General features: G+C 41.6%; 1 protein-coding gene across 2 annotated transcripts in view; it reads right to left on the reverse strand.

Annotated features, from left to right (window-relative positions):
* Window positions 1–9,577, reverse strand: part of ankrd34bb (ankyrin repeat domain 34Bb) — a 23,711-nt gene extending 14,134 nt beyond the window's left edge. Inside the window, exon 1 of one of the 2 annotated variants that reach the window (XM_043708183.1) lies at window positions 9,526–9,577. The gene's annotated coding sequence lies outside the window, so the exon portion shown is untranslated. Of the gene's footprint in view, window positions 1–9,207 lie in introns of both variants that reach the window. The other variant, XM_043708173.1, reaches the window with a different exon arrangement.
* Between the last annotated feature and the right edge of the window lie 214 nt (window positions 9,578–9,791).

The following is a 9,791-nucleotide window of genomic DNA, read 5'->3' on the forward strand; positions in this document are numbered from 1 at the left end:
TCCCCACCCCCACCCTCCTCTCACTTATCTCTCCACCCTTCAGGCTCTCTGCCTGTATTCCTGATGAAGGGATTTGCCCGAAACGTCGATTTTACTGCTCCTCGGGTGCTGCCTGAACTACTGTGCTCTTCCAGCACCACTAATCGAGGAATGTCACTAGCCTAGTGCGATATAGTAGTAATGTCACTGGGCCGGTGAGGTGTGGTAGTAATGTTACTAGCCCAGTGTGATATAGTAGTAATGTCACTGGACTGATGAGGTGTGGTAGTAATGTTACTAGCCTAGCGTGATAAAGTAGTAATTTCGCTGGGCTAGTGTGGTGTGGTAGTAATGTTACTAGCCTAGTGCGATATAGTAGTAATGTCACTGGGCTGGTAAGGTGTAGTAGAAACGTTACTAGCCTAGTGCGATATAGTAGTAATGTCACCAGACTGGTAAGGTGTGGTTGTAACGTTACTAGCCTAGTGCGATATAGTAGTAATTTCACTGGGCTGGTGAGGTGTGGTAGTAATGTTACTCGCCCAGTGTGATATAGTAGTAATGTCACTGGACTGATGAGGTGTGGTAGTAATGTTACTAGCCCAGTGCGATATAGTAGTAATGTCACTGGGCTGGTGAGGTGTGGTACTAATGTTATTAGCCCAGTGTGATATAGTCGTAATGTCACTGGACTGATGAGGTGTGGTAGTAATGTTACTAGCCTAGTGTGATAAAATAGTAATGTCGCTGGGCTAGTGTGGTGTGGTAGTAATGTTACTAGCCCAGTGCGATATAGTAGTGATGTCACTGGGCTAGTGAGGTGTGGTAGTAATGTTACTAGTTTAGTATGACATAGTAGTAATGTTACTGGGCTGGTGAGGTGTGGTCGTAATGTTACTACTCCAGTGCGATATAGTAGTGATGTCACTGGGCTATTGAGGTGTGGTAGTAATGTTACTAGCCCAGTGCGATACAGTAGTAATGCCACTGGGTTGGTGAGGTGTGGTAGTAATGTTGCTAGCCCAGTGTGATATAGTAGTAATGTCACTGGGCTGGTGAGATGTGGTAGTAATGTTACTAGCCCAGTGCGATAAAGTAGTAATGTCACTGGGCTGGTGAGGTGTGGTAATAATGTTACTGGCTTAGTATGATATAGTAGTAATGTCATTGGGCTGGTGAGGTGTGGTAGCAATGTTACTAGCCTAGTGCAATAAAGTAGTAATGTCATTGGGCTGGTGAGATGTGGTAGTAATGTTACTCGCCCAGTGCGATATATTAGTAATGTCACTGGGCTGGTGAGGTGTGGTAGTAATGTTACTAGTTTAGTGCGACATAGTAGTAATGTTACTGGGCTGGTGAGGTGTGGTAGTAATGTTACTAGTTTAGTATGACATAGTAGTAATGTTACTGGGCTGGTGAGGTGTGGTAGTAATGTTATTAGCCCAGTGCGATATAGTAGTGATGTCACTGGGCTACTGAGGTGTGGTAGTAATGTTACTAGCCCAGTGCGATATAGTAGTAATGTCACTGGGCTGGTGTGGTGTGGTAGTAATGTTGCTAGCCCAGTGAGATGTAGTAGTAATGTCACTGGGCTATTGAGGTGTGTTAGTAATGTTACTAGCCCAGTGCGATATAGTAGTAATGCCACTGGGCTGGTGAGGTGTGGTAGTAATGTTGCTAGCCCAGTGAGATATAGTAGTAATGTCACTGGGCTGGTGAGGTGTGGTAGTAATGTTACTAGGGGAAAGTGAGGTCTGCAGATGCTGGAGATCAGAGCTGGAAATGTGTTGCTGGAAAAGCGCAGCAGGTCAGGCAGCATCCAGGGGACAGGAGAATCGACGTTTCGGGCATAAGCCTTTCCTGAAGAAGGGCTTATACCCGAAACGTCGATTCTCCTGTTCCCTGGATGCTGCCTGACCTGCTGCGCTTTTCCAGCAACACATTTCCAGCTAGTAATGTTACTAGCCCAGTGCGATAAAGTAGTAATGTCACTTGGCTGGTGAGGTGTGGTAATAATGTTACTAGCCTAGTGCAATAAAGTAGTAATGTCACAGGGCTGGTGAGGTGTGGTAGTAATGTTACTAGCCTAGTACAAAATAGTAGTAATGTCACTGTGTTGGTGAGGTGTGGTAGTAATGTTACCGGCTTAGTATGATATAGTAGTAATGTTATTGGGCTGGTGAGGTGTGGTAGCAATGTGACTAGCCTAGTGCAATAAAGTAGTAATGTCACTGGGTTGGTGAGATGTGGTAGTAATGTTACCGGCTTAGTATGATATAGTAGTAATGTTATTGGGCTGGTGAGGTGTGGTAGCAATGTGACTAGCCTAGTGCAATAAAGTAGTAATGTCACTGGGCTGGTGAGATGTGGTAGTAATGTTACTAGCTTAGTACGATATAGTAGTAATGTCACTGGGTTGGTGAGGTGTGATAGTAGCTTTACTCGCCTAGTGCGATATAGTAGTAATGTCACTGGGCTGGTGAGGTGTGGTAGTAATGTAACTAGCTTAGTAGATATAGAAGTAATGTCACTGGGCTTGTGAAGTGTTGTAGTAATGTTATTAGGTTAGTACGATATAATTGTGAAAGCCCATAGCAGCTTTGCCTATCATAGCATGTAATGATCTATTTTAAAAAAACTGAAGGTGCTATACCTCTGTGCAATAAAGTTATCAGCACTGTTATGGATGACTATCACCACTATGCATTAATGATGCACTAGTCAAGTATGACCTGAGCAACAACTGAGTTCATATTCTTTCTGTTCGCATAAGCCATATAGAAACACTAGCATCCTGGGCAAATTATACAGAGTCCTGGTTAATGCTCCAAGGAAATGGGTTTAAATCTCACCAGGGCAACTGGCAGAATTTAAACTGAATGAATCAATCTGGCATATAAAGCTGGTGTCCAAAGTTGAGTGGAAATACAACCATCTATTAAGGTAAAAAAAATCTGATTCACACATGCCCTTTCTTCCCAATCTCTTGGTCTAGCCTATGTGTTACTCCAGACCTACAGCAATGTGTTTGGTTGACTCTTTAAATGTCCTCTCAGGTAAAGGGCAATTTGAAATAGGCAACAAATGCTGGCCTAACCAGTGATGCCAACATCATATGAAATAACAAAGACATTGATGGGCACATGAATGCCAGAAATTGTAGATCAGGAAATCTCGAACTTGGAGGTACAGTCAAAAAATAGAGTCAACTTTCTCAGGAGTGAAATTAGAAATCACTTGTTGACACAAAGGGTAGATGTTTGTGAAACTCTCTTACCCAACTGAAAATAAATACTTAATTTATTGTTTGTTTTATTAGTAGGCTTTTTGTAATCCAGTTGCATTAAAAGATATGAAAAATAAAACAGAAGAACTGTGGATGCTGGAAATCTGAATCAACAATAGAAATTGCTGGAAAATCTCAGCAGGTCTGGCCAACATCTATTGAGCAACATCAGAATTAATGTTTTGGGTCCAGTGACCCTTCGTATTCGTTGAAACACTAGTGGATAAAGCTTAATACTGGAAAGTTGCAGATTAAATTGAAATAACTTACCTATGCAATGTTAATGATTAATTGCATTTATTTGATTTGTTCTATTGTGGGAAACACTAGAGCCTAATGTTTACAACCATTGGAAATAATTGAATTGGGATTTCATTAGGTAAGTTGAAAGACACAGAGTAAATTCCCAATGGGAACAAGAGGGAGCTTGCAAAAACACACCAAGAAATTAGGAGGAAGTGAATTCACAGTAATTTCCGTCGCTGTTATCATTTATTATCCTTTTCCACACAGAACTTTCAGAAAAAGGCGTTCAGCAGACTGAAAAACCAGATGTCTCATCTCACTTCATCCCACATTGTCAACAGAACCTTCTATTCTTTTATCCATGATGTACTTATTTGCTTATTTATACTATTCAACACAATTTTTAAAAATTAGATTACCTACAGTGTGGAAACAGGCCTTTCGGCCCAACCTGCCCACACAACCCTCCGAAGAGTAACCCACCCAGACCCATTTCCCTCTGACTAATGCACCTAACACTCTGGGCAATTTAGCATGGCCAATTCACCTGACCCGTACATCTTTGGATGGAGTGAGGAAACCCACGCAGACACAGGGAGAATGTGCAAACTCCACACAGACAACCACCTGAGACTGGGATCAAACCTGGGGCTCTGGTGCTGTGAGGGAGCAGTGCTAACCACTGAGCCACCATGCCACCCTGATCATTCCATTCAGTTGTGAATTTCTATTCTTCAAAGAATTTAATAAGGCTATCGGCCTATGACTTTCCTTTATAGAACGTAGAACATAGAACAATACAGTGCAGAACAGGCCCTTCAGCCCTCGATGTTGCGCTGAACTGTGAATTAATCTAAGCCCACGCCCCTACATTATCCCATAATCATCCATATGCTTATCCAAGGATTGTTTAAATGTCCCTAATGTGGCTGAGTTAAGTACATTGGCAATGCAGCGCATTCCACACCCTCAGTACTCTCTGATAAAGAAACTGCCTCTGACATCTGTGTTAAATCTATCACCACTCAATTTGTAGCTCTGCCCCCTTGTACAAGCTGACGTCATCATCCTAGGAAAAAGACTTTCACTGTCTACCCTATCTAATCCTTTGATCATCTTGTATGTCTCTATCAAATCCCCTCTTAGCCTTCTTCTTTCCAATGAGAATAGACCCAAGTCTCTCAGCCTTTCCCCATAAGACCTTCCCTCCAGACCAGGCAACATCCTGGTAAATCTCCTCTGCACCTTTTTCAATGCTTCCACATCCTTCCTGTAATGGGGCGACCAGAACTGTACACAATATTCCAAGTGTGGCCGCATCAGTGTTTTGTAAAGTTGCAGCATGACATTACAGTTCTGGAGCTCAATCCCTCTACCAATAAAACCTAACACACCGTATGCCTTCTTAATAGCACTATCAACCTGGGTGGCAACTTTCAGGGATCTCTGTACATGGACTCCAAGATCCCTCTGCACATCCACACTTACAAGAATCTTTCCATTGACCCAGTTTTCTGCCTTCCTGTTATTCTTCCCAAAGTGAATCACTCCACATTTAGTTGCATTGAACTCCATTTGCCACCTCTCAGCCCAAATCTGCAGTTTATCCAAGTCCTCCTGCAACCTGCAACATTCTTCCACGCTGTCCACCACTCCACCAATTTTAGTGTCATCTGCAAATTTACTAATGCCTGCCTATGCCTGCGTCCAAGTCATTTATAAAAATAACAAACAGCATTGGTCCCAAAACAGATCCTTGTGGCCTTCCACTAGTAACTGGACTCCAGGCTGAATATTTTCCATCAACCACCACTCGCTGCTTTCTTACAGAAAACCAGTTTCTAATCCAAACTGCTAAATCACCCTCAATTCCATGCCACTGCATTTTCTCCAACAGCATACCATGTGAAAACTTGTCAAAGGCTTTACTGAAGTCCATGTACACTACGTCAACTACCCTCATCCACATGTTTGGTCACCTTCTCAAAAATCTCAATGAGGTTTGTGAGACACGACCTGCCCTTGACGAAACCATGTTGACTACCTCCAAGCAAATTGTTGCTTGCTAGATGATTATAAGTCCTATCTCTTATAATCCTTTCCAAAATTTTTCCTACAACAGAAGTAAGGCTCACTGGTCTATAATTACCTGGGTCATCTCTACTGCCCTTCTTTAACAAGGGCATGCATTTGTGATCCTCCAGTCCTCTGGTACTAAACCTGTAGACAATGATGACTCAAAGATCAAGGCCAAAGGCTCCAATATCTCCTCCCTAGCTTCCCAGAGAATCCTCGGATAAATCCCAGCAGTCCAGGGAAAATATCTACTTTCACTCCTTCTAGAATTGATAACACCTCCTCGTTACTAACCTCGATCCTTTCTAGTCTAATATCCCATATCTCATTCTTCTCTACAATATTCTCCTTTTCCTGAGTGAAAACAGATGAGAAATATTTGTTTAGCACCTCTCCGATCTCCTCAGGGTCCACACACAACTTCCCACTTCTGTCTTTGACTGGCCCTATTCCTACCCTTGTCATCCTTTTATTCCTCACATACCTATGGAAAGCTTTAGGGTTTTCCTTTATTCTATTTGCTAAAGACTACTCATGCTCTCTCCTTGCTCTTATTAACTCTTTCTTTGAATCCTTCCTAGCTAATCTGTAACTCTCCATTGCCTCATCTCATCTCAATGTCAAATAAGCCTCCTTTTTCCTCTTAACAAGAGATGCAATTTCTTCAGAAAACCATGGTTCCCTTACCTTATCACTTTCTCCCTGCCTGACACGGACATACCTATCAAGGACACGCAATATCTGTTCCTTAAACCAGCTCCACATTTCGATTGCCCCCATCGCCGGCATCCCATGCTATCCCATTCTATGTATCCTAAGTCTTGCCTAATCGTGTTATAATTGCCCTTCCCCCATCTATAACTCTTGCCCTGTGGCATGTACCTATCCCTTTCCATCACTAAACTAAACATAATTGAATTATGGTCGCTCTCTTCAAAGTGCTCACCTACCACTAAATCAAACACCTGGCCTGGTTCATTACCAAGCATGAGATCCAGTGTGGCCTCCCCTCTGTCGGCCCTTTGACATACTGAGTCAGGAAATCTTCCTGCACACATTAAACAAAAACTGATCCATCCGACATACTAAAGTTATATCATTTCCAGTCAATGGTGGGGGAGTTAAAGTCCCCAATAATGACCACTCTGTTCCTTTCACTTCAACTCAGAATCGTTTTGCCGATCCTCTCCTCCACATCCCTGGAACTCTATGGAGGCCTATAAAAAACTCCCAGCAGTAAGACCTCTCCTCTCTGTTTCTAACCTCAGACATACCACCTCAGTAGATGGGTCCTCGTCAAAAGTTCATTCAGCCACAGTTATGCTGTTCTTGACAAACAACCCCACACCTCCCCCTCTTTTATCGCTTTCCCTGTTCTTAATGAAAGATCTAAATCCTGGAACCTGCAACATCCATTCCTAACTGCTCTATCCATGTCTCTGAAATGGCACAACATTGAAGTCCCAGGTACCTATCCATGCTGCAAGCTCACCTATCTTATTTCGGATACTTCTGGCATTGAAGTATACACACCTCAAACCAGCTTGCTGTCTGCCAGCACATTCCTGTGACCATGAAATCTTGTCTATGCCCTCCCTACTCTCATCCTCCTGTGCACTGGAACTACACTTCAGGTTCCCATCCCCCTTCTGAGCTAGTTTAAACCCCCCTGACTAGCACCAGCAAATATGCCACCCAGGGTATTAGTACTCCTCTGGTTCAAGTGAAGACCGTCCTGTTGGTAGCGGTCCCACCTTCCCCAGAATGAGCCCCAATTATCCATGTACCTGAAACCCACCCTCCTGCACCATCCCTGCAGCCACATGTTCAGCTGATATCTCTCCATATTCCTTGCTTTGCTATCACGTGGAATGGGTAACAAACCTGAGATAACAACTCTATTTGTTCGAGCTCTCAACTTCCACCCTAGCTCCCTGAAATCCTGCCTTACATCCCTATCCCTCTTTCTACCTATGTCATTGGTACCTACATGGACCACAACTTGGGCCTGGTCACCCTTCAGGACCCCAAAGACATGATCCGAGACATCACAGACCCTAGCACCTATGAGGCAACACACCGACCGTGAGTCTCATTCATTCCCAACAAACCTTCTATCTGACTCTCTAACTATTGGGTCCCCAATGAATAACACTCCCTCCTTTTCCTCCTTCTCGTCTGTGCAACAGTATGATGTCTGTTTTAACCATTCGTAATTGTTATCAGTGCTTAGTGAGTTTTTGTCAGTCTTCTAACACTATTCTAACACAATTTCCTTTTCTGTTTTTAGAGTATTGTTTTGCTATTTTCTACTTTGAATTCTTTCTTGTTTATTCCTCTTTAGGCACAAGGAACATTCCTAATTATCCTTGTCAACAGGGCACTTAGTCTTTATAATTGAAACATGCTACCTAAGTAGTATTACTTTCCTTTTGAAACATTCCAATTAACATTGTACCAGTAGCTTGTACAGCGATGAATTTCACAGTCTTGAAATCTTTTGTGTGAAGAATGTTGTCCTGTATTTGCTGTTAACAAAATCAAACTTCAAGGCATCTTACAAGATTTTAACTCATTCAAAACCCAACAACTTCCATAAAGTCAGCATCAGGCCCATTATCCCTCATTTTATTTTTAAATGAATTTACGATTTTATACTAATTTAATATATCTTGGTCAAGACAAAATGTAAATGCAAGCCTAGATTCTGTGGCATAGCAAATTATGGATGCTTAGTGGATGCTTAGAAACTGTTCTATTCTTGATAAATTGGCATGCTATTCTACTACTTGTTGATATTAACTTAGCATAATAGCATAAATTTAGAATTTTCAATAAAAGATGTCAGAATTTTTTTTTGTTCATATGACTAGATACTATAAAATGAAATGTACTCCTTAAGTGACTGTTAAAGCTTTTGGCATCTAGGAAGGAATGATTCTCTCAGATGAAAAAAAAATGCTGTAATATGCAAGTAAGATCAAACAGTAAAACAGCTTGTTCAGTGTGAGACTGGATTCAAATTCAAAAACCAAAGGGGTAATTACAGCATACAAACCCAAACCAACAATCAACATTTTAAACTTTAAAAATCTCTTACTCTGTGAGTATTTGACAGAAATTGAAAAAAAATGAATTTTTGCAAGAATTTCCAATAAAGGGAAAGGGTTAGTCCATCATAATACACAAAACAAAAACCCAGACTTATGGAACTAAATTTAGTTAAATGTGACAATGCAGCGATGAAACATATATACGTCAGGGAAATTCAATTAATGCTACAGAAATAACACCTCCAATCTATTCCAGCAACGGAGGAAGCAAGTAGAGATCGAAGTCTGCAGATCAGTTTTCTGCACCTAACCAAATGCAGGAAATCTTGTCTGATTTAGTTGTAAACAGATCTTTAGAACACAAGAAGCAGAAGAGGGTACGAGTGGGTGAACAGTCATTTTGACCACCAATGGCAAACAAAGCTGGAATCAAAACGGAACAACCGATAAAAGGCACAACAACTACCAGTAATATAGATATTATTGGAACAATTGCAATTTTTAGGTGAAGGTTTCTAAAAGGCAGGTGCCAAGTCTTTGTATTAAGCAAAGCATAAGAAGTCTTACCAGACAATGTTTCTTCATATGGTTCAGGATACCAATTCAGTAGGAAATATGACAATCTTCAGCAAAATGCCAATGCTCATGCACTCTACTGCAGTGTTTACACATTGAATAAGGCAACAATATATGAGGAGTCTTGTACTTTCTGAAAGAAAATCTTCACTGATCTCGCTTCAAAATCCCCAGCTAATCTTAATTGACCTGTTCTTTAGAGTTTTTATTTTCCCCCATCCTTCAATGCTAAATATTTTAAACGATTGATACAGCAGTGCGAATATTAGAATAGTAAAAATAGATCCACTTCCAGGATTATCATGGTACCTGACAGCCTCAAAACGGGACTTTGTGCCACCCTTGATCTGATGAAAGTCTGTGCTGCTGATGTTCTGATCGACACATTCAGCAGCCAGTTATAAGGAGGTATCTAACCAGCAGCGGGGCGTTACTGAACAGGCAGCAGCATCTCCATCACCAAGCACCCATTGGTACTGCAACAGAAAGCACGAAAGAGGAGTCTGCTGGGCATTAGGTCTCTCTGCACTTCGGTCTATACGTATACATTTTTTGTGAAAAAAAAATCTGAGTGA

This window comes from Chiloscyllium plagiosum, chromosome 2 (assembly GCF_004010195.1).
Source record: "Chiloscyllium plagiosum isolate BGI_BamShark_2017 chromosome 2, ASM401019v2, whole genome shotgun sequence".
NCBI lineage: Eukaryota > Metazoa > Chordata > Chondrichthyes > Orectolobiformes > Hemiscylliidae > Chiloscyllium > Chiloscyllium plagiosum.